The sequence below is a fragment of the Tupaia chinensis genome, unplaced genomic scaffold, assembly GCF_000334495.1.
Source record: "Tupaia chinensis unplaced genomic scaffold, TupChi_1.0 Scaffold000354_1, whole genome shotgun sequence".
Classification (NCBI taxonomy): domain Eukaryota; kingdom Metazoa; phylum Chordata; class Mammalia; order Scandentia; family Tupaiidae; genus Tupaia; species Tupaia belangeri.
In genome coordinates, this window is record NW_006159849.1 from 778,005 (window position 1) to 803,933 (window position 25,929).

The 25,929-nt window shown below is 41.0% G+C and overlaps 1 pseudogene; it reads right to left on the minus strand.

Annotated features, from left to right (window-relative positions):
• Positions 1 to 9,416: 9,416 nt before the first annotated feature.
• On the minus strand, positions 9,417 to 11,865 carry LOC102472993 (POU domain, class 5, transcription factor 1-like; annotated as a pseudogene).
• Between the last annotated feature and the right edge of the window lie 14,064 nt (positions 11,866 to 25,929).

A 25,929-nucleotide genomic window follows, 5' to 3' on the forward strand; every position in this document is an offset into this window, starting at 1 on the left:
ACCGCGGCCTCGCAGCGAGCCGGCAGGTGCGCGTGGAGATCCCTGGGGCAGCGCGAGGCCTGAGCGCGCGAGGAAGCAGAAATGGCCATGGCCTGCTGAGCTGAGGCCTAGCAAGGGCTCGGTCCTGGATCTGGGCCCAGTCCTCTCCAAATGGGCGTGTGCGCGTGTGTGGCCGCCGCTTGCGGTGGAGGCGGCTGGAAGTGAGTCAGCCTGGCTGGGAAGGCGCCCCCTCCGAGCAGCCCGGTACTGAGGGTGGCGGGGCTGCCTCCGGGCGGAGACTCCCCTCCCACGCCCTACTGTCCCCCTTCTGCTTTCGCTTCCAGGTTCCGGGTATTGCAGACCTGTTCTTTCCCCAGCTCAGGCTCTAGGCCTAGGGGAAGTTGCACCCAGGGCCCGAGCGACGTGTTTGCACGCGCCTTTCCGTGGCCGTGCAATCCAGAGCGCCTGACTCCAATCAGCCAGCTCTACTGGAAAGGGGTGAGAGTGGGATGAGGCGCCCAGCTACGTGCGAGTTGACACCAGGCCCGGCGAATTAGGAGAAACAACTATTACTGTCCTCAGGAACCTCATTCATTCGTTCAGATATTTAGTGAGCGTCTACTTGGTTCTAGATTGTATTCCATCCCACCGGTACTAGATGGACACAACCCGAATACTTCTTTCCCTGGAGCTTGTATTCTGATGGAACTGACAAAAATGCGTTTTAAATACATAATATGCTGGTTGTGTAATTACCACTAAGAAAAATAATACAAAGTAATGGAATAGAAAGTGAGGAGGAGGTGTACTACAATAACGAGACCAGCAGAGACCTGAAAAGATGAGAATGAACCAGTCCTCAAGATGATCGGGGAAAGCTTCAGGCAGAGGGTCTAGCAGAGGGAAAGTCCCTGAAAAGTGCATGTACTTGGCAAGTTCCAGGACTTTAAAACAGGTCACTGTGGTTGGAGAGCAGAGAAGGGAGCAGTAATAGGAGGTGATGCCAAGAAGTGGCTGGGGACCAGACATGTAGAGCATTCCCTCATCCGGAATGAAGTGATGCATGTTACAACTCCTGTTTCCACATACACAAATGGTGTTGCTATTCAGGTCTATCTTGTATTTAATGGTTTCTTTAAATAAACCTCACCAAAGCAACTCCTGCATTTTTTTCTTACATAAGCCCCATTGCAAAAGGTCTTTGAGCAAATGATAGCAGGATAGGAAATGACTTGAATTCACACTACTTTAAAGTAAGGAATAAACTAGAGCTTTTTTTTTTCAGAAGAGGGAGGGATTTACAGGGCAATTGCATTTCTATGTCTTAGGGGCAAAATAAGCTAGAGAATTTTTTTTTTTTTTTTTTTTTTTTAAGAAATTAGAAGTAGGAATTGTGACTGAAGGGCAAATCCAAAAGCTGCTTAGAATGTTCAGGCTGAAATTACAACTAGCAACTATCAAAACCATTACCTTTTCCTGCAAAAAACTGTTAGTGGTGTAGAAGCTACAACAAAACACAGACCTCCTCCAAGAAGTGCTTGAAGGTGGCCTTAATGTCATGGCTAAGATAAAAAGCATCGGAACTGTTGAAATGGAAACATCGTTTGTGAGGGAGAAAATGACTATTTCAGAACTCTGAAACCGGGAAGGTACATTCATTACAATGATGTCTTTGTATTTTGCATTGATGTGTTTATTCAACTCTATTCAGCTAGGTATGGTATCTGTTCCTATTCATTGTCTGTTCTCAGAGAAAAGCCTTTTAAAACCAGTAAATACTGAGGATTTTTGTGGGGGAAGGAAAATTTGGTGATGGAAGATCATTTAACATGATATCAAGAAATAAGAAATGTGAACTGGATGGTAACACATTTAAATTCAAAACTGATTGTGAAGCCAAACCCAAAGGTAAAAGTTAACAGGAGTCAACTGTGGGGCTATACGTAATGTAACAACAAATATATAGTATTCATAATCTTTTGGAATTGAGGAATCCTCTGTCTACCCCCAAAAAAAGATGCAGTGATTTCCTTAGTGTTATTCGGAGAGTGAAAGCCTCTCTCCTTACTAAGATATGATTTTAAACCAAAACAGCCCTGGAATGTCAAGCTTTTTACACAGTATTAGAAAACCTCTGAGTTTTTTATGTGATTCTTGGTAGCAGTGTAGCTAGAAATTTGTTCTCAAGGACAAACATTTCAGAAAGTTTCCCCTATTCTTTGGTAATAATGAAAGAGAATTCCAAGGAATTCGACCAAGTCTTTTATGACATTCTTTACCATGATATCAAGAAACAAGAAATGTGAGCTGGATGGTAACACATTTAAATTCAAAACTGATTGTGGAGCCAAACCCAAAGGTACAAGTTAACAGTAGGAGTCAACAGTGGGGCTGAATGTAATGTCCTGCCACAAGATTCTGTCCCTATAGAGCCCAGCATTGGTTTTTGTCTGCAACTCCCCAAACTCACCACCAGAATAAATGAGGCCATGCTTCTGTATTTTTTTAAAAAAAATTCTTAAGTGATTTTAATGCACAGACAAGGCTGAAATTTATGATCGAAAGTTTAAGAAATTGGGTGCCAGCATTTTGTGTGGCGGTTAAGAAGCTGAACTCCCACAGCTTGAGTCCCAGACCCCATGGCTTGAAAATCACACCAGGTGAGACCTGCAGATGGCGTAATGATTATGTTGCTGGAATCCCACAACCATGGTGTGAGTCCCAGACCTGGCAGCTTAAAACTCTCACCAGGTGTGCCCAAAATCCCAAGAGGAGAATGGTTTGCAAACTGACCATCTCCCCAGGGCATGATTTCCTCACTTTCTGCCTTTCTGTCTCTCCAGTGAGTGCATGGGCCCTATGGCTAAGATTTCTCTTAAAATACTAAATAAATTAATAAATAAGTTTAAGATCAAGAGTCCAGTTGATCCAGCTTTCAATCACAGCTTTCACCAAAGAAGTCATTTCATTTTTTTAAACCTGTTTCCTCATCAGTATAATTAGAATAATAATGGCTCCCTTGGAGGAACACTTTGAAGAGTAGGTGAAAAAGCATTTTAAAACCCTTAACAGAGTTAAATTCCTATCATGGCCATGGTAGGGCCAACTTATAGATATCACTGAACTGGAAGGTCTAAGAAAAGTGTTGGATTTTATTAGTAGCCCAGAAGCATTTGTCGTAATTCACTGCACTACACAGAACTGTGTGGGCTATGATGATAAGGGCTGAGTCGTAATGGAGATAAATGCAAAGATCGCATTTGGATTTTTTTTTTAAACTGTCATTGAGAGATAATGAAAACATCATTCTTAAGGGCAGCATAAACATGAGAGTGAAGAAAGATGCAGGAAAGCCCCTGGGAGGGGGAACTGGCTCAAGTGAAGGACTGGGGATAGATGCAAGAGTCTCTTTGTTTCTTTCCTATATGGTAAATGTACTTTTCTGAAAACAGAAGGAAAGTAGCTATGGAGAAAAACGGATTAATTTCAGGTCTAGGATTATAATCTGATTTATTCCAGGTCCTGCAAAGGCAGGAGGCATGAATCAGGTAGGCGAGCAAGGGCCATTTTTTAACTTTAAGTCATCTGTATATTTTAGCAACATTCATTTCAAAATTTAGTTCCCGAAGCCAGCAAGTGGCATAGTGGTTAAGGTGCTGGACTGCCACAAGGCCAACTGCAGTTTGACTCTGGGACCTGAGGCTTGAAAATAACGCTGGACAGGAGACCAGCAGGTGAAGTAGTGGTTAAGGCCCTGGACTCCCACATGGTTGACAGCAGTTTGAGTCCTGGACCTGGTGACTTGAAACTCATACTGTGTATGTGTACATGTGTGTCCAAAATCCCAAGAGGAAAATGGAGAAGGGATTGTAGTATGGCCATCCCCCCATAGGATGATTTCTCACTTTCTCTCTATCCCTCTCTCTCTCTGTCTCTGGCAAGCCCATGCATTTTACAGCAGAACAAACAAACAACAAAAACTCTCTTAAAAAAAAAAAAAGGAAATCATGCTGGATGCATGTGCATACGTGTCCAAAATCCAGAGAAGAGAATGAAGAAGGGACTGGGTGTGGCCATCCCTGCCCCCCTCTAACAACCTCACATGCCCTATAGCAGAAAATCTCTCTTAAAAAATTAGTTTCCTATAAATAAGAAATTTCCCAAAACTTCCTCAACATTATAGCATATCTCGTCTCTTCATCAATCCTCTAATCTTTCCTTATAGTCACTGAAGAAGATGTTCCTGGTGAGCAAGTCTCTTCTTTCCTTGATAAGTAGATAAGTTAAACTTTGGTATATGAAAACTAAAACAATCTCCCCCTGTGTAAGCCAGAAATCAGTAATGTCTTCCTAGTAAGTTTAATTATTTCACGGAATATGTGAATTACCAATTATAACAATGTTCTGGTTTTTTTTTTAATTATTTAAGATTTTTATCATAGGGTGCATATACTTGTCAGAGAAAGACAGAGGGAAAGTGAAAAATCACCCCCTTCGGGGGATAGCCATGCTACAATCCCTTCTCTTTCATTCTCTGGAGATTTGGGGTATTACAGACACATGCCCGGAGTGGTTTTCAAGTCACCAGGTCCAGGACTTCAACTGCAGACAATCACATGGGAATCCAGGGCTGTAACCACTACACCTGCTGGCCCCACTATATTCTACTTTTAAAAGATTGTTTTAACTTAAAAACATTAGAGATATAGTTGCCCATATACTAAAAATATTTCTCTTTGTAAAAGGACTCCAAGATTCCAAGATTCACTCTAATTTTTGTTTAATTGCCAGAAGATACATATGCTCACCAGAGAAGGAGAGAGAGAAATGGAGAGGGAAAGGGAGAAAAACACCCCCCATGGGATATGGTCATGTTGCAATCTCTTCTCCATTTCTTTATCCTGTCAGGATTTGGAGCATGGATACACATGTTCCCAGGGTGTTTTTCAGGTTGCCAAGACTGCCATTGAAACCACAGTTGGCCATGTGGGATCTACCTCCTTTAACCACTAACCCACAGGGCTGACCGTTATTCTTTAAGTTTTTTTTTTTTTTTTTTTTTTCATTTCTTTCCTCCATGAGCCACAGAGAGAAAAAGAACACCCCCAACACAACAGGGTCTTTACACCACAGTCCACCTCCAACTTTCAGTCAGCCCCAGATTATGGGCATATGCATGCCCAGCATACTCAGAGAAGTCTCTGGAAGCAAACCTGAAATCTTCCCATGTGGGTCAGCCTCGCAGAACACTGCACCACCATCTAGCCTCAAGACTCACTCTTAAAAGAAATTCCCCTGCCAAAATTGTTAGTTTACAGAGCATTAATTTCTGAGTTCTAATTTATATTAAAGACCTGCCCTCTTTTTCTAAGAACTATTTTCTTTGCCCTGAGTAACCAGCTTCTAGCACCTCTATCACAGTTTATGACCCTGCTTCCCAACCCCCTTGATTGGAGCACAAGTGGACACCTGACTAAAGCTGAGCCAGAGTCTTCTCTCCCAGGAAATTTGGAATTTGGATCCACAGACAGCAGATCAGGGGCCAGACAGTGGGTGGCATAGTAGTAAAATCAAATGCCCTGAGTGGCATTGTGAAGGTTCTAGTTTTACATCCAGAGACCTCCCTGCATATGCTGGGGAGGTGTAGGCCTGTAACCTGAGGCTGACTGAAGCTGGGAGTGGATCATGGTCCTAGACCCTGTTGAGGGTGCTCTCTTGTTCATGGAAGGAAAAAAAAAATTAAAGAGTAAAAATACAGTAGATCAGATTTTTCTGTCCACTTGAAATGAGGTACCCATGCTCTAAAGCTAAGGCTGCCATTGTGACGTTGCCATCTATGTTGTGCATGGAGTGGCAAAGAAAAAGCTGATTTGGTGCCAGCCTGTGGTGTGGTGGTTAAGGTGGCTGGAAATCACATGGCCAACAATGTGGTTTGAGTTCTGGACTTGCCAGCTTGAAAAACATACTAGGCACATGTGTATGTGTCCCCAAAATTGCAAAAGGAGAGAGCAATGGAGGAGACAGAATCGCGACATGACTATTCCCCATGGGGAGTGCTTTCGTGCTTTCTCTCTCTCTCTTTCTCTCTCCAGCAGTGCACATGCCCTCTGGCAAGAAGAAAAGAAAGAAAAAAGCTGATTAGCTGTAAGAAAAAAAAGTAACAGACAGAAGAGAAAGTCACCATAGCTTTTCAGTTTCCCCTTCTTTATAAGGCCCAGCAATACTTCCTGTATTTGGTATCTTGAAAATACTTTTCTTTGTGAAATTGTGGGTTTTTTTTTTTTTTTTTCTTTTTTCTTTTGTTGGAGAGGTGTTTTTTTTTGGTTTGTTTTTTGTTTTGTTTTGTTTTGTTTTGCTATAGGGCGCATGCGCTCCCCAAACAGACAGAGACAGACAGAGAGGCAGAAAGTGAGAAATCACCCCCCAGGGGGGATGGCCATGGCGCAATCCCTTCTCCTCCATTCTCTCGGGATCTTGGGCATGCACGCACACGCGCCCGGCATGAGTTTTAAGCCACCAGGTCCGGGACTCAAACCGTGGTCGACTACATGGGAGTCCAGCAACATAGCCATTATGCTAACTGCTGGTCCCAGGATTCTTTTTTATTCTTAAGTTTGAGCTAGTAGTGTCAGAGTAATTTTTGCAGCTGAAATACCCAACGGAAAGACAGAAAATACTCTCAAATTTCAACAAGAAAAATATATGTTTTTATTAAAGGGCACATGTACTCACAAGAGAGAGACAGGGGAAGAGGGAGAAAGCACCCCTCCCACAAACACCACCAAGTGGAACCTGGTCACACCACAAGCCCTTCTCTTCCATTTCTCCATTCTCTTGGGATTTGAGGCACACACATACGCATACCGGACATGTTTTTCAAGCTGCCAGTGCCAGAACCTGAACCATGCAGTCAGCCATGTGGGATCCAGCTCCCTTAAAAATCAGGCCATGGAGGCAGTCCGGAAAAATGAACGTTTTTTAGAAATCCAATTTACCCACAAATTTTAGAAGTCTATCCAATCATAAAGCCAAGCAGAACTATGTAAATTATTAGTCCCAATCTGAAATATTACATCAAGCCCGGATTTTAGCAGATGTTGAGTACAGTGGCTATTTCCTAAAGAGAAGTTTTTCTCACTACCACTCCTCTTCCTCCTGATCACAATACCTCTCACCGCTGTTCTGTTTCCTTTTCTCATTTCTTCATTCTATTTTCTCTTTAACTTGATAATTTCACAAATTTTCTAGACTGAACTGTGGCTGTAGTATTTGCTATGGTCACTCCACTCCTCCACTAGCTACATTACTGACCAAAGAAAAATCTGATTTGATATCAAAGTATCATGCCAGTGTGTTGGAACACTGTGTATTTCAGTTTCACCTGCAGAATATGTAACTGGACCAGAAAATGCAGCATGAAATAATTCTGGATTTTAACTCCAACTTCTGCTTGACTATATACTCTCAAATGCCCCTAATTTATTCCTAACCAGATTTTTTTCTTCCCTGTCATCTTATTTTTTTCTCTGATGCCTTCTCTTTCTGAGGTTTTGAGGCTGTACCTCTTTATTGCTACATCATGAGAGCTGGTCAAAGAAAAAGCAGATACTTTCCTCCCGGAAGAGACAGTACTGTTGAGTGAACGTCCACTTTAGGGCGATGTTACTTTTTCCTCATTTCTTTCCTATCAACTGTCTTCTAGACCTAAGATCCACATAATGACCTATGCCTGAATTTGTTTACCTGAAATTTGCTTTTAAAAAACTAAAACAATGCCTATGTCTCTCTGGGCCATTATTGAGATTACTGTAACTAGATGACTACGAAGTGTTGTAAAGCGCACTGAATCAAAGTCTTAGACAAAAGCCATGCATGTTATTAACAACTGATCACATTTGAACCCATCTATTATGGGTTGAATTGCATCCCCCAAAAGCTATGTTGAAATAGAACCACTGGTACCTTTGAATGTGACTTAATTTAGAAATTCGGTAGTCTTTGCAGATGTAATCAAGTTAAATAAGATAGGGTGAGCTCTAACCCAGTATGACCGGTATACTTCTGAGAACAGACACGCAGGGAGGAAACAGCTATATGAAACCAAGGCAGAGACTGCAGTGATGCATCTACAGTGGGACTGGAAGAGGCTGGAAGAGACAATGAAGGAACCCCCAGAGACTTCAAAGAGAGCACAGTCTGCCAACACCTTAATTTGGGAAGTCTAGACTACAAAACTGTGAAAATAGATTTCTGTTGATTTAAGCCACCTAGCTTATGGTACTCCACTATAGCAGTCTAGGAAACTATTATAATACACTGCCCTAACATTCCTCAGGCTGAAACAAAATCCTCAAGAATAAGTTTCTCTTCTCCCATCCACACCTTTTACTGTTTCCCAGTGAACAGTCCATTCTGGAGGGGAAAAAACAGTTTCTTTGTTTTCATTTCTTTCCCTTTTTTTGTGTTTATTAATATGTCCCATGCTGGGGCCAGCAGCTAGTGTGGTGGTTAAGGGCACTGGACTCTCACATGGCCGACTGCAGTTCGATTCTCAGACCTGGCAGCTTGCTTTCTCGCTTCCCCTCTGTCTCACTCTTGCTCTGTCTCTCTCTGATCAAATTAAAATAAGTAAATAAATAAATAAAGTTAAAAAAAATCATTATTTTAAAAAATATGTTCTGGGACCAGCAGTTAGTGTAATGGTTATGTTGCTGGACTCTCATGTTGTCGACTGCAGTTTGAGTCCTGGACCAGGTGGCTTAAAACTCACGCTGGGCACGTGTGCATGCGTGCCCAAGATCCCAAAAGGAGAATGGAGGAGAAAGGATTGCAGTGTGGCCGTCCCCCCTGGGTGGTGATTTCTTGCTTTCTGTCTCTCTGTCTCTGTCTGTCTGGTGAGTGCACACACCCTATAGCAAAAAACCTCTCATATACATATATATATATATATATATCCCATGCTTTTTTATTTAAAAACAAAGTGATGAATGTTGGCATGAAAATCAAGACCATCATTTAACTTCACCTTCACTCTAATCAGTTCCCCCAAAACTCCATTGGGATTACCCTTTGTGTTCCCAATTCCTTCCTTAGTGAATGATGAACTTATTTCCCAAAGTCCTGGCAGTACTGCAGCTTTTTTCTCTAGTTTCTCCCTGCTTCTTGCTCACATTCCTAGGAAGGGCAGGCATCTAAGTTTGAATGTATGGGAGAGCCCAGAGCGGTGACAGAGACAGAACTGCTTCCCCCTCAGGGAAAGGGACTGAGGAGTGCAGTAATGAAATGAGGCTTCCATAGACTGTGGTATCAAAAGTGGACTCTAGGGCCAGAGACAAGGACACTAGTCCCCTTAAGAAAGGAAACCCAGCAGTCTCAAAATCTCGTGAATTTTGTTCGATCTCTTGCCTTTCTGCCAGAGGTTACAGAAGCTCAGAGCTTCAATATGTGGACCCGAGGAGAGTCTCAGCTTTGCATATCCTTAAGATTTTCATTGTTGCCAGCTTCCTTCACCCACTTCTGCAGACGAGAAAAAACTTGCACGTGTACTTGAAAGGGAGCTGAAGAGCTTCAAAACAGCAGATGGTCATTTGGCCAAACACCTTCTCTAAGAGAATTCCTAGGGTGAGCCCCACATCAGCCTGAATATATCCCAGAGTGATCTTCTGCTTCAAGAGCTTGGCAAATTGCTGTAATTCTTTCTGTAGAGCTTTCATGTCCTGGGACCCTTCAGGGTTTTGCTTCAGCTTCACGTCACCAGGAGAGGCAGCACAGGGCTCAGGGGAAGCCCCCTCAGAATTGCTCTTCACCCCAGCTCCCACCTAGCCCTCAGGCTGGGAGGTCTCCAAGCCATCTTGGGGCACTAGCGTCACTCCAACTAGAGGTTCAGAATATGCTCCCACCCCCTCAAGAACTCATGGGAGGGGGACCAGCAATTAGCGTAATGGCTATGTCGCTGAATTCCCACGTAGTCAACCGCGGTTCGTGTCCCGGACCCAGTGGCTTAAAACTCACACCGGGCGCGTGTGCGTGCATGCCCAAGATCCCGAGAGGAGAATGGAGGAGAAGGGACTGCGGCATGACCATCCCCCCTGGGGGGTGATTTCTCGCTTTCTGTCTCTCTGTCTGTCTGGCAAGCGCATGCACCCTATAACAAAAACCTCTCAAAAAAAAAAAAAAATTCAAGGGGGGAGGGAATGGGGGAATCCCCCACACATCACAGAGTCTGCCTACCCCCGGCACCCTATAACAAAAACCTCTCAAAAAAAAAAAAAAATTCATGGGGGGAGGGAATGGGGGAATCCCCCACACATCACAGAGTCTGCCTACCCCCGGCCCAGATTCTTGGCCAAGACTGAATCCTGGAGGGCCACAGAAGCTAAGCTAGGTATGAGGATCAACCCAGCCTGGCTCAGGTACCCATGGTCCATCACCTCCACCACCTTGCAGGATGAGAGAAGGCCAAAGTCTGACACTGGATGTCCAGTAATCAGGAGGGAAAGTGCCCCAAGCAGAAGCCTGGAGGAATTAAGGGCTTGCCAAGGGACTGCTAAAACTTCTCTCCCTCCCCTGTCTCACCCACTAGCCTTAACCTCTGGCCTTCTGGGTCCGTCCTTATTTTCTTCTTAATGGTGCTTCTGTTTACTTTTTAATTTTTTACTGTCATCTTTGTTACAGATCAAGCACTAAATGATATATTGATAATAGTCCTGAGGCAAACTTTTGGGGCTGAGTACTCTAATACTACAAGAATTTTAGTATCATGTGGTTTCCACTCATTGCCAATTCAGCTCTTTTACTACTCACAGGAAATGTTCTGGGAATCAACAGCATTACAAGTAATACAATTGTTAGTAAGAATGATGACTTTGGAAAATTTTGAAAATAACTTCTAATTACTGGAATTGACATTGTTTTTTTTCTTTTTTGGAGACATTTTTTTTCTATAAGGCGCACATGCTTGCCAGAAAGACAGAGACAGAGAGACAGAAGGCGAGAAATCACCCCCCAGGGGGGATGTCCACACCACAATCCCTTCTCCTCCATTTTCCTTTCGGGATCTTGGGCACGAATGCACATGCACCTGGTGTGAGTTTAAGCCACTGAGTCCAGGACTCAAACTACGGTCGACTACATGGGAGTCCAGCAACATAGCCATTACTCTAAATGCTAGTCCCAGAAATTTACATGTTTTAAGACTCATGAAAACCTACTGTTGTACATTTTATCCTTATTAAACCATCCCCAAAGGGGAATGGCCACACTGTAATCCTTTCTCCTCCATTCTCTCAGGATCTTGGGCACGCATGCACATATGCCTGGTATGAGTTTTAAGCCAGCGGGCCTGGGACTTGAACTGCGGTCAACTATGTGGGAATCCAGCAATGTAACCATTACACCATCTGCTGGTCCTAAGCAACCTACTTTTTAAACTTTATAATGAAACAGTAATACATAATACACATTTACATAAAACATTAATACAATGAAAAATTTAGATTTCTAAATTTTGCATTTACAAACTGCTTATTTTGTATTATGGATATACTTCATAGGCACAAAAATATTTCCTAGAATATACATTTAGAAATAGACTCTCTGAACAAAGGAAACACATATTTTAAATTTGTTGGCTCTTGCCAATTGACTTTCAAAAAACTTTCATGGTAGTATAATAATGCCCATTTCTTTATAATCTCATTAAGTCTAGATATTACGAATCTTTAATTTGAAGTCATCCTATTCCAAATCATATATATGCCAATAGTTCAACAAATATTTATTAAACATCTGTTATGTGACAGGTACTCTGGAAATGCTATGTACTCATTGCTGTGTTCTGTAGCCACCATTCCACTTACCCTTGCCTCCGTAATTTAACATGAACATATTTTTAAATTGACATAATAAGATTATAACATTCAACTATACTGATCAACCAAGTAATTACTCAATCACATTCAAATATATATTTGAATGATAGCACTTCCCTGCACCATATTTCTTATGGAAAAAAATAATTCCTATGGAAAACGTTGGTGAAATACAAAGATTGTTACTAGCTGGGAGACCTTGAAAAGTTATTTGAGCTTTCGGAACTCCTGTTTCCTAGTATCCACAATGAGAAAAAAAGGGATACTTACTTAGATGTTGGGATTGATTTTAGATCTAATGAGATAGCATATAGAAAACACTCAACAAATTCCTGTTGAAAATAACAGATAACACCAGAGTGCATGCAACACACCAGGCTTTGTTCAAGGGCTTTATTTTTATTAAATCATTTGAGCATCACTGCATCTCTATGATGTGGTTATTTTCATTCTTTCTTTTTCAAGTAAGAAATGAGGACACAGAAAAAAACCTTTCCAGGACCTCTCAGAAATCCTACAAGGTCAAGATTGAACTCCAAATAGCCTGGCTTCACATATAACTCTCCTAACCACACTCTTCTGTTTCCTGAATAGACAAGTGAGCAATAAATATCATTTCTTCTCTCACTTTTAGCAGAGTCTATACAAATACACATTGCTGGGGCCAGCAGGTGGCATGGTGGTTAAGGTACTGGACTCTCACATGGTTAACCATGGTTCAAGTCCCAGACCTGGTGACTTGAAACTCATGCCAGGTGTGTGTGCGTGCATGCCCAAAAATCTTGAGAGGATAATGGGAGAGAAGGGATTGTGGCATAGCCATACCCCTTGGAGGGGGGGGGGTGATTTCTCACTCTGTCTCTCTGGCAAGGGCACATGCCCTATATAAAAAAATCTTATATATATATATATATGCCTGCAGAATTTTAAATATGAAAATCGAAGGCAATTCACTAAATTTTTAAGTTTTATATTATAATAACATATAGGAATCAGGCAACATTATTTATGTATGATGGGTAACAAAGGCTTCTACCCTTGAGTAGATCCTTGTTTGGTGAAACAACTCCCAAATTCTAGATTGTAAAGCAGTGGCTCTCGGAATGTGGTCCACAAACAGAAAGCATCAGCATTACCTGGAAACTTGTTAGAAATTGTGTAAATTCTTTTTACTTTTTTCTTTGACAGGGTCTCACTGTGTCGTGATTCTCCTGCCTCATCTTCCTAAGCAGCAGGCACTTCAGGTGTCCCTCACATTCAACCACCTGGCTTTTAGGGTGGGCAGGAAATCAAACCAATATCTCACATGTGGCCTCAACATGCTGAGTAGCAGCATGGACCAGGACCTTGTCAAGTATTCTTGATTGCTGTATTTGTTTGAATGTAGTTACTGTAGAATAGTTAGACAATATGGGAGCAGTACAACAAATATAAATCAAATAGTACTGAATACATTTAGTACAAATGCAACAAAGTCTAAAATCACTAAGTATGATTCTGAAGAGCCTTACAAATCCTAAGGATCATTAATTGGATACAATCATCATGTCTGACTATAGGTCTACAATTTGAGAACATTGCCTGCAATGAGGAGGCAGCCCAAGTAACATTGTTTCTTGTCCTGTGGGGAAGAGACTATTGCATAAGAGTCTAAAAAGGCCCTTGGAGAACATGTGCAGAACATAAAGGAGAGAACCATATTTGTTTCACTCCCCACTGTATATCTTGTATATCACAGTAGGTGCTAAACAAATGCTGTTGTATAAATGAATTAGTGCATAAGAACAGTGGCAGGACAAAATGAGGGTTAGTGGTCAAATCCTCTGCACTAATAATCTAAGCTTTCAGGAAACAAATTTACTACTTAACTCCCTGAGCAGATATCTGGACACGGAAGGAATTTACCTTAAAGGAAGGATCTGAGATACAGAGGTTTAGGCTGAATAAAATGACTGAGCATCAGGTGTGATGAGTGATAACTTAGTTCTGCATAGGATGGTGTTGCTCCAGGTTGCTCTGCAGCCCAGTCATCTACCACATGGCATCAGTCAGGAAGGGAAAGGGAGAAATACCTGCAATTAAGAGCATGCCAAGGGATCAGCAGTTAGCGTAATAGCTATGTCTCTGGACTCCCATGTAGTTGACTGCGGTTTGAGTCCTGGATCCGGTGGCTTAAACTCACATTGGGCGCACTTGCAGGCGTGCCCAAGATCCCGAGAGGAGAATGGAAGAGAAGGGATTGTGGTGTGGCCATCCCCTCTGGGGGGTGATTTCTCACTTCCTGTCTCTGGTGAATGCATGTGTCCTATAGCAAAAACAAAACAAAAAAAAAAAAAAAAAAAAAAGAAAAGAGCATGCCAAAAACAAACAAAGAAAAGAAAGAAAAGTAAAGAGCATGCCAAAAACAAACAAAAAACAAACAAAAAACCCACACTTGTTTGTCCAGGGCCTTTGTAAGAAACTGAGAGGTCAAGAAAGGCCTGTTTGTGGCTCAGTTATAGAATGCAGCCAAGGAAGTACTCCACTGGAAGACCTGGGACTAAAGTTGTAGAAAGCACAGTTGATGCTTCAGGGAAGTCAATGTGGGTAATTTTAAGAGAAATAACAGTAATCACAGGGGTAGCCAGAAATCAGAGCAGTGACCTTTCGCTGACTCCATCCTCCACCTTCCCAGGTTTTGACTAATTCATTATCTCCTTTCAGGTATGATCCAATTGAAATTGCGATGTCCAGGCCGGCCATGGCCTAGTGGTTAAGGGAGCTGGATCCCACATAGTCAACTACGTGGTCTAGCACCTTAACCACTACACCACCCACTGGCCCCTTTTTTCATTTTTTAAAATTGTCTGAGGTATGTGTACTCACCAGAGAGAGAAAGAAAAAGCACTCTCTAATAGGGCATGGCCAAGCCACAATCCCTTTTCCTCCATTACTCCTTCCTGTTTTGGACCTAGTATATTTTTCAAGCTGCAGGGGTTGGGATTCAAACAGGGTTGGCTGTGTGTAATCTGTCTCCCTTAACAGTTAGGCTACGGGCCAGCCCGGCACTACACTGTTATATGACTGGCAATGCAGTAGGTTTGTTTATACCAGCGTCATCTGAATATGCAAGTTGTGTGTTATGCTATGATGTTACAAGGGCTAAGATGTAACTGGGTGATAGGAGTTTTTCAGCTCCATTATACTCTTATAGGATCACTGTCACACATACAACCCACTGTTGATCAAAATTTTATATGGCACATGACCAGAGTCAAAAATGACTCCAAGTTTTTGGTCTGAACTGCTATAAGGATGTTGTTTTCAACTAAGATGAAGTCTGGGTAAGAAGAAGGTTTAAGAGTTCAGTTTTGGGGAACCAGCAGTTAGCGTAATGGTTATGTCGCTGGACTCCCATGTAGTCGACCGCGGTTTGTGTCCCGGACCGGGTGGCTTAAAACTCACACCGGGCGCGTGTGCGTGCATGCCCAAGATCCCGAGAGGAGAATGGAGGAGAAGGGATTGCAGTGTGACCATCCCCCCAGGGGGTGATTTCTCACTTTCTATCTCTCTGTCTCTCTGTCTGGCGAGCGCATGCGCCCTATAGCAAAAACCTCTAAAAAAAAAAAATAAGAGTTCAGTTTTGGACATGATAAGTATGAGAAGTTTATTAGGTATGGAAGAAGAAAAGTTAAATATATGAGACTTACATTTGGGAGAGATATCTGAGCTAGGGATATAAATTTGGCAATCATCAGCATATAAATGATATTTCAAACCATGAGATTAGGTGAAATTATGAAAATAAATGTATCATAGATATAAAAGAGAAGAGATCTGGGGACCAGCAAGTGGCATGGTGTTAAGATGCTGGACACTCCTACATGGATGACAACAGTTTGGGTCCGGGACCTGGTGGCTTCCTTTCTCACTTTCCTTCTCTCTCTCTCTCTCTCTGGTCAAATTAAAATAAATGAATGAATAAATAAAATAAATATTTCAAAAAAAAGAAGAGATCAAGGGACAGAAAATTGGGATTCCCCAATATTCAGTTTGGAGACATTAGAAGAAATCAACAAACAAGACTGATAAGGAGAAATTAATAGATAGAAGAAAAGTCAGTACATTGTGATGATTTGAAAGCCAAATATTTTAAAGAGGTACAACAATCAATCACAAATATTGCTATGTTAAGACTGAATATCTGCTCTAAACCCCATCTTCCAGACTCCAAAAAAGCTCAGACATAAGCCATTTCAATCTGAGGTGTGTCCTGTCATATTCAGAGACCAAGGCAACTGAATCTCTGCTCTAAACCCTATTTCCCAGACCCCTAAAAACTTCAAACAGTTGCAGAAACCTTCTCTAAGCAATTAGCCAAAAGCGAATACACCATCAAATAACTAAAATTCAGAGAAGAAAGACTGCAGAGTGAGCATCAGGGAGAAGTACAGAACTGCAGAGAACATGGTTCATCTCCTCCCACACACCAATGAACTCTCAGATGAAGCTCTGCAGCTCAGCACAGGTGCACCTATTCCCTAGAAACTGTGAGGCCTTTGTAATTTCCAGTTCCAAAGTCAAAAGTGCAGTTGCTTGGTGAGCATCAGGGAAACAGGACTGCAGAGAAATTGCAGATCACCTCCTCCCAAAAAACTCTAAATGCTTAGGGTTAACTCAAAGAAATTAGGAAGAAACATATGAACTATCAAATGATCAGAAACCACTGCAGAGGCACAAGAAGTATGAGAAACCGAGAAAATATCTCTCCCCCAAGGAAAAAGAACCACCCTTCATCATCCACAGACAGTACAATGGAATTTGTGGAAATTTCCAATAAAGAATTCAGAATATTCATAGTGACAAAACTAAACAAGATACAAGAGATGAGAGACAATGAATTCCAGAAGGTGCAAGAGAAAAGAGATGAGCTCCAGGAGGGGAGGAAGTTCTTTCATGATTTAAAAGAAAAAATACATGTCCAAAAAAAAGAAAAAAAAAAAAACAGAGTTGTTAGAGATGAAGGCTAATACAGGAAATAAAAACCTCCCTCAAAGTATTAAAAGCAGATTAGACCATACAGAAGATTGAATCTCAGATGTTGAAGAAAAAACCTCTGACCTAGATAAAAATCACCAAAAAGGGGACCAGCAGTTGGCATAATGTCTGTCTTCCCGGATTCCCATGTAGTCGACCACGGTTTGAGTTCTGGACCCAGTGGCCTAAACACACACCAGGTGTGAATGCCTGCATGCCCAAGATCCTGAGAGGAGAATGGAGGAGAAGGGATTGCCACATGGTCATTCCCCCTGGGGAGTAATTTCTCACTTTCTGCCTCTCTGTCTGTCTCTGTCTTTCTGGTAAGTGCACATGCCCTATAGCAAAAACCTCTCCACAAAAAAAAATAATAATCAAAAAGACTTGAGAAAATAACCCCCCCAAATCAGCATAATATATGAGAAATACTAGATACCATTAAGCACCAAGACATCCATATAATTGGTATCCCAGAAGGTGAAGAACCTAGTAAAGGCATTGATAATGTATTCCATTAAATCCTGGAAGAAAAGTTTTTAAATTGAGAGAGGCATTCAAATATATAGACCCAGGAATTACAAAGGACCCCAGAGAGAATCAACCCAAGAAGATTTTCTCCAAGGTACATCATAGCCAGATTGGCCAAATCCACAGACAAAGACAAGATACTAAAATTGGCAAGGGAGAAACGTCAGGTTACTTACAAAGGTTATATCATTAGGCTAACATCAGACCTCTCATCAGAAACAATGCGTGCAGGAAAGAATGGGAAAATATAGTCAGTGTTAAAGGAAAAACAATTTCAACCAAGAATACTATACCCACCAAGATTATCCTTCATATGGAATGAAAAGATAAAAAAATTCTCAGATAAACAAAACCTGAATTTACCAACACCAGACCAGCTCTTCAAGAAATTCCGAAAGGCGTGCTTTACCGGGAAAACTAAAGACACACATACAGAAATAAGAGAACAAAGAGCAACCGAGAAAATGCTAGAAACAAGTCCAGAAATATCAATAATAACGTTGAATGTTAACTTCCAGGATTTAAACAGAAAGATTGGGCCAGAGTAACACTGCAAATTCAATAGAAGAGAGATTGAACTGGTAAATAGAATTTTATGACTTTTGACTAAAGCATTACTAATTTTTTTACTACATGTTGTTTTCCAGATTTAAGGAATTTGATTTCTTTTGAGCTGTTGATAGGTTCAGCAATTTGTTAAGTTTTTTTTTTTTTGGCTTGATTTTATTTTAAATTGAAACAAAACTTTTCTCCCTTCCTGAGCCCTCTAGAATTGGAAAATATCTGTGGGTATTCTTATTTTGTGGCAGAAGGGTTATTTGCATAAGTTCAATACCTGTTGCCTTGTATAGAAATTGGAGATACTTGTTATTGCCATGGTTTTTGACTAGAATGTCATATCTGAAAATATGACCAGAAAACCATGGAATTAAGGTAGATCTCAAGAAAGCCAACAGAAGCTCTTGGAAAGGTGGCCTGGCACTATAAATAGTTCTGCCTGGCAGAGAGGACTAGAGAAGCCATATGAAAGAATTTGTACCATAAAATAACCTTGACTTCTCCAGCCCAGCATTGTAATCAGTAGAGACTGCAAAATGCCACAACCAGAGGATAATCTTAAGGAAGACTCTAAAGGAAAGAAAAGAGACTGATCTTTGCTAGCGGATGGTATATCACAGGACACCTGGTAGACAGAACTGAGTTGGGAAGGTTCATGTGTGAATTGTGTGCTGGGTGTTTCCTTCTCAACAGCTGAGTAGTTGACATGTAAATATTTTCTCAAAAATATTTAAAAGTATACTGTCTCTGTTGTTTTAGAGTCACAAACAAAATAATAGCAAATATTTTGAAAGTTATCTTTAAAATTCAATTTTTTTGAAATTTTGAAAGTTTTTTTTTGGCTGTCAAGAGCAATGGAGTATGAGCAAAATATTTTGATATGTAAAGTAAGTGTGGGAAAAGGTAAATAAATAAATATTTTAGAAAGAAGGTAATATTGCTATGTCAAGTGAGATAAAGGCTACTAATTGTCTACTGCATTGAACGCTATGAAGGTCACTGAAGAAGACTGACAAAACCATTTACTAACTAATGAGGCAAAATTCTTTTTTAAAGAAGTATTTATTCTACTTAACTTTATTTATTTATTTTAAAATTTGACTAGAGAGAGAGAGAAAGTAAGAAAGCAAGCAGCCAGTTCTGGGACTCAAACCATAGTCAGTCATGTGGGATCAGCACCCTCAACCACTGTGTGACCTGATGGTCCCATGGAGCAAAATAGTGACCAAACAGGTTTAAGAAAGAAGGTAGACAATTATTAAGGGTGCATTTTAATCAAAGGAGAAGATAAATATAGAAAGTGCTTAAAGGGAAGGGAAACTGAAGGGAAAACTCTTTAATTAAACAATTAATGTTGAGAAATAACACATGTATACATATCATTGGAATGGTCCAGTAGAAAGGTAATCATGATAGGACAAAGAATTGCTAGAGGAATGTCCCTGCGTAGGAATAGGAGAGAGAATCTGGATTATAAATGGAGAGTTTTGCCTAAGATGGGAGCATAGAGTGTTCATCACTATGTGTAAGAATGGGTGTTTTGAGAAGTGGATGTCTGGATGAAATTCTGACGAGGGTTTGAACCCTGGCCTTGGTGATTACATGCTTGGCATGTACATCAGCACCCCCTGGCATTAAAAAAAAAAAAAAAGGTAGTAGGGGAGGGAGGAGTGATATACTTGTAAAGGATAGAGACAAAAGAGCAGGTTTAGGTGGGTATCCTTCAGATAATGATGTAGGTTTAAGAAGAGAGGGAACAAAAGAGGAATGAGTAGTGCCTCAGAAGGTTAAACACAGAGTTCTATGGACCAACAATTTCACTTCTAAGTACATGCCCAAGAGAAATGAAAGCAAATATCCACACAAAAACTCACACACACAAATGTTCGCTACAGTATTATTCATAATCGTCAAAGAGTGGAAACAACCCAAATGGTATCCATTGTTGCAGGGAACAATAAAATGTGGTATACCCATATAATAGAATATTATTAATCAATAAAAAGGCACAGGGGCCGGCAGGTGGTATTGTGGTTAAAGGCACTGGACTCCCACATGGTTGACTGTGGTTTGAGTCCCAGACCTGATGGCTTGCTTTCTCACTTTCCCTCTCTCTCTCTCTCTCTCTGATCAAACTGGGAAATAACAATATAATAATAATAATAATAATCAATAAAATTAAATTAAATTAATTCTTTAAATAAATTAATTAATTAAAAAGGCACAAAGCATTGACACCATGCTAAATCTTTAAGACATTATGCCAGATGAAAGAAGCCAGTCACAAAAGACCACATATTATGATTTCATATAGGAATTATCCAGAAAGAATCTTCGGAGACAGAAAGTAGATTAGTGGTTGGCTAGCGCCATGTATGAATGGATTGGGGAAGGAGGGAAATTTGCTAGTGACAGCTGAAAGGTACGGGTTTCTTGTCAGTGACGAAATGTTCTAAGATCGATTGTGGTGATGGTGATTATAGTAAAAAAAAAAAAAAAAGCCTGAGTTGTACACAATAAATAAGTGAATTGCATGATATGTGAATTATATCTCAGTAAAGTTTTTTTTTTAAAAAAAAAAAGGAAAAGAAAAAGAGAAGAGAGGGCTGGAAGAGATTCAGACTGTAGTGTCACTCTGATAGTCTTAGGTCAATAAGGAATAACAGCGTAGCCTTCCTGTTAGTGAACTCACAAAAGGAGCTTCTGGACCCAGTTCTAGTATTCTCACCAGGCTCATGGCAAGGAGAAAGCCAAAGGGAGAAAGAGAAGAGAGGACTTCTGCTGTAAATTCTGTAGCAAAACCAAAAGTGCATCAGCTGGAGGCTGATAGCCAACTTGGCACCTCAAAGCATGTTGTCTAGAGCAGAGCATCTCCCTGGCTGCCAAAGTTACTCTTACTGAGAAAGCAGTTTATAGGGGCACAGACTGATAGCTGATTCTTCTAGGGCTGACTGATTTTCCCTTTCTCTCTTCCTCCCTCCCTCCCTCCCTCCCTCTCTTTCTCTGTGTGTGTGTGTGTGTTCCTTCCTTTTTCCTTCCTTTCTTCTTTTAATGTGTATGAAGCAATTTTATCAACTCAGTGAACTGGACGAGGTGGGGGCAGGGAGCAATAGAAAGAGATGTTGGAGTTTTAAGCTAATAATGAAGGGAAGGCATAAAGAAGTCCCTGAAGAATAGCAGGGTAGAAGGACCAAAAATGTCATTTTAGGCAGCATTAAAAGCTCACAAGAATTCAAGACTGTATGAAGTGAGACTCAGTAGCATGGTTGAGGGGTTCTCCACCCACAGTCAGCTACAGAAGTCAAAGCCCAGACTAGAGAGAGTGTTCAATTAAAGCAGGGTTGTAATTTTCTCAGGTCAGGAAGAGGAAGTGAAAAAAAAGATCAAGGAAGTTGAGAATGTATGCAAATGACAGATACTAAAATCAACTGTGGACTTTAAACTGCATCAGCAAGAGAGTGAAGATAGGAACCTGGTAAGGGCAACCAGCAGAGAGTTAGTGCTCTGTCCCAGTAGGGGGTTGTTTGAAGGATTCTTGGAGTGAATAACCGAAGGGAGTGAGCTAGAAATAGTCTGGACTGGACTAAAGAAGGTAATAAAGTTGCAGAGAAGCTTCTGCTACAGCTTACCCATCATATCTCCATCATTCCAAACAGGCTTTTGGCTCTCAAATCAAGGAGCTCCTTCTACTTCGGAGTGCTGATATCTGGGCTCTGTAACAGTCTCCTCGTATTTTGTGGTTCATAACGGGTATCTCCTAGATTTGTCAAAAATGGCATAAACATTTTTGTTTCCTATTCTTGTTGAATCTGGGAGATTATCACAAAGAAGGGGAAACTTTTGTCTTTCTACTATTTTTTTTTTTAAACACCAGCTAGTATTTTAGCAGGCATTTCCTTTACATAATTTTTTTAAGAGATAGGACCAGTAGTTGGCGTAATGGCTATGTTGTTGGACTCCCATGTAGTCAACCCTGGTTCGAGTCCTGGACCCAGTGGCCTAAACTCACGCCAGGCGTGTGCACGTGCGTGCCCAAGATCCCGAAAGGAGAATGGAAGAGAAGGGATTGTGAGGTGGCCATTCCCCTTGGGGGGTTATTTCTCGCTTTCTGTCTCTCTGTCTTTCTGGCAAGCACACGCACCCCCTAGCAAAAACCTCTCCAAAAAAACCCCAATTTTTTTTCTTAAGAGAGATTTTGGCTATAGTGTGCATATATTTGCCAGAGAGACAGACTTTTTTTTTTTTTTTCCTTTTTTTAAGATTTAATAAAGCAGCTTCTGGGGCCAGCAGGTGATGAGGTGATAAAGGCACTGGATCCCATATGGCCAACTCCATGGCTTGAGTCCTGGACCCAGCGACCTGAAAAACATGCCAGGTGCACATGTGTGTATATCCAAAATCTCAATAGGGGAATGAAGAAGGGATTGCAACCGTGCCTCCCCCCCGAGGGCTGAGTTCTCACTTTCCCTCTGCCTCTCTCCAGCAAGCACACATGCCCTATGGAAAAAGAATCCAAAAGAAAAGAAAACAACCTCCTACATACACACCATTGTCAGGAATATTTAGTATTGTCTGCAGGATGCTGATGCCACAAAAATGCCAGAGAAGGAGCCTAATTTACCTCCTTTTTCTTGTGAGCTCTGTCAAGGAATGGACAAGAACAAAGGAGAGTTGGCCTGTGTAAGTTGATTAGTGGAGAAAAATATCACTTTTGGTTGTTAATATGAGTAGAAAGAATGATGACAAGGACCAGCAGATGGTATAATGGTTACGTTGCTAGGACCAGCAGATGGTATAATGGTTACGTTGCTAGACTCCCACACAGTTGACCGTGGGTTGAGTCCCAGACCTGGTGGCTTAAAACTCATGCCAGGTGCATGTGTGTGCACACCCAAGACCCTGAGAGGAGAATGGAGGAGAAGGTATTGCAGCAAGGCCATCCCACAGGGGAGTGATTTCTCACTTTCTGTCTCTCTGGCAAGCGCAATCACCCTATAGCAAAAATCTCTCCCTGGAAAAGAAAGGAAGGCAGGAAGGAAGGAAGGAAGGAAGGAAGGAAGGAAGGAAGGAAGGAAGGAAGGAAGACAAAGAAACTTCCAGAGAATAACCAAGATGTGAGAAACAGTTTAAAAAAAAAAAGAAAAGAAATTTAATTGCTTACCTAGTTAGTCACACATAGGTTAGTCCAGCTCATTCTTTGTGGTTGATAGAGATAGCTCTCCATATATATATATATATGTTTTTAGAGAGAGGTTTTTGCGAAAGGGTGCACAAGCTCACCAGAGAAACAGAGAGAGAAAGAGAGACACACATAGGTTAGTCCAGCTCATTCTTTGTGGTTGATAGAGATAGCTCTCCATATATATATATATATATATATGTTTTTAGAGAGAGGTTTTTGCGAAAGGGTGCACAAGCTCACCAGAGAAACAGAGAGAGAAAGAGAGACAGCAAGTGGGAAATCACCCCCCTCAGGGGAGACAGCCACACTGTAATCCTTTCTCCTTCGTTCTCTTCTTGGGATTTTGGGCCCACATGTTCATGTGCCTGTGTGAGTTTTAAGCCACTGGGTTCAGGACTCAAACTGCAGTTGATCATGTAGGGGCCCAACAATGTAACCATTATGCCATCTACTGGTTTTACTCTATGGACTATTTCAGAGGGACATCTGGCTGGAAGAGTGGCTCCATGTACTACTCCTGAGGGAGTTTATACTGAAGCAATATTGTCTAACAATCTGTTTTTACTTCAACTGAATATTGAGGTATTTTTGTTGGGGGGCCTTGCCAGGCCTGATGGAGATTATTGGGAGGCTCACAACACCACTATCCCTAATCTATCACCTGGCAACACAGCAAAATAGGCAAATCTGAAATCTGTGTGTAGTCAGATGTCTGTGACATGTGGTTGAGTATAAAAAGTTCTAAACCCTAAAAAGTGAAAAACACAGCTCCAATACAGTGCTTGAATCTTTTTAAAGTTTTCCTGGCAAGTGGTTTTATCTAAAACACTAGAAGAATATCTGGGATTATATATCTGCCCTACTTGGTTTATTGTTTTATGCAAATAAAATATGAAATCTTAACAGAATTTCAAATGTAGTCTAATTATAATTAGCTTTTTTAAAAAAGATTTTTGCCATAGGGCATGTGCGCTCGCTGGAGACAGAGACAGTGATAGTGAGCGGGAAAGTAAGAAATCACCCTCCGAGGGGATGGCCGCACCATAACCTCTTTTCCTCCATTCTCTTCTCCAGATTTTGGGCATGCCTGGGCATGCACCTGACGTGATTTTCAAGCCACCAGGTCCTAGGGCTTGAACCATGTTAACCACTACACCACCTGCTGGCCCCTATAATTAGCTATTTTAAAGTGTGGACCTCTGTATAAACGTGTGTAAATGCATGCCCAAAATTCCCAGAGGAGAATGGAAGAGAAGGTATTGTGGCACAGCTGTTGAAATTAGGTTAAATTTCTTCAGTTTGAGGCACCCAATTCTAATACAGTCATGTATCCTATAACAACAGGACACATTCTCAGAAATGCATTGTTAAGCAATTTCATCATTGTGCAAACATCATAGAGTATACGCAAATGAACCTAGACAGTATAGCCTACTACTACATGCCTAGTCTACATGGTTTAGCCTTCAGCTCCTGGGTTACAAATCTGCACAGCGTGATACTGAACAGAATATTATAGGCATTCATAATACAATGCTAAGTACTGTGCATTTAAATATAAATACACCTAAACAAAGAAAAGGTACAGTAAAAATATGGTATAAAAGAATAAAAATGGTACATTTGTTCAGGGCACTTACCATGGAACTTTCAGGACCGGAAATTGCTCTGGGTGAGTTGCTGAGTGAATGGGAAGGCCTAGGACATTACCATACGCTACTGCAGACTTTATGAAAACTTCATACTTAGACTACAATAAGTGTATAAAAAAGTATTTTCTTCAATAATAAATTAACCTTAGTTCACTGCAACATTTTTCTTTAGGAATTTAATTTTTTTTTAACTTTTTGAGTCTTTTGTAATAATATAGTATAAGGGATCAGCAGTTAGTGTAATGGCTATGTCACTGGACTCCCATGTAGTCAACTGTGGTTCGAGTCCCAGATCTGGTGGCTTAAACTCATGTTGGGCACATATACGTGCATGCCCAAGATCCCAAGAGGAGAATGGAGGAGAAGGGATTGAGGCCTGACCATCCCCCCTGGGGGGTGATTTCTTGCTTTCTGTCTCTCTGTTTCTCTCTTTCTGGTGAGTGCATGTACCTATAGCAAAAACCTCTCCCCTCCAAAAAAAAATAAATAAATAACAATAATAACAACAACATAGTTTAAAATACAAACACACTGTATGGTTATATGAAAATATTTTCTTTGTGTCTTTATGAGTTTTATTCTATTTTCTTTTTAAAATACTTTTAAAACTTTTTTGTTTAAAATTAAGAGATAAATACACACCTTAGCCTAGGCCTACGCAGGGTCAGTATTAACAATCACTATTTCCCACATCTATATTCTGTCCTAGTAGAGGCAGTAACACCCACAGAGCTGTCATCTCCTGTGATAACAATGCCTTCTTCTGAAATACCTCTTGAAGAAGGACCCTGAGGCTGTCCTTGAGAAGGTGTCACTCTTTTTAAAAGCATGTCTGTGGTAGTTTGCTTTCTTTGTTTCTTTTTTCCATCATAGGTTTATTTGTAAGCAGATAATGCATGATGAACACTCCTCTCTATGAATGGTTTGGTTTTTAAACCTTTAAGGAGCTTGTTGAGATCTGCAGAAGTTTCCTCTAAATCCTTCACAGTGAATTTTCTTGGAGGCTTTTTCTTTTTCTTCTCCTAAAGTTACCTTTTCTCTTGCTTTTTTTTTTTTTTGCTAGGTGGTGCATATGCTCACTAGAGAGAAATCATCCCTAGGGAGGGGGCAGACAGTGGCCACTCCTCAATCCCTTTTCCTCCAG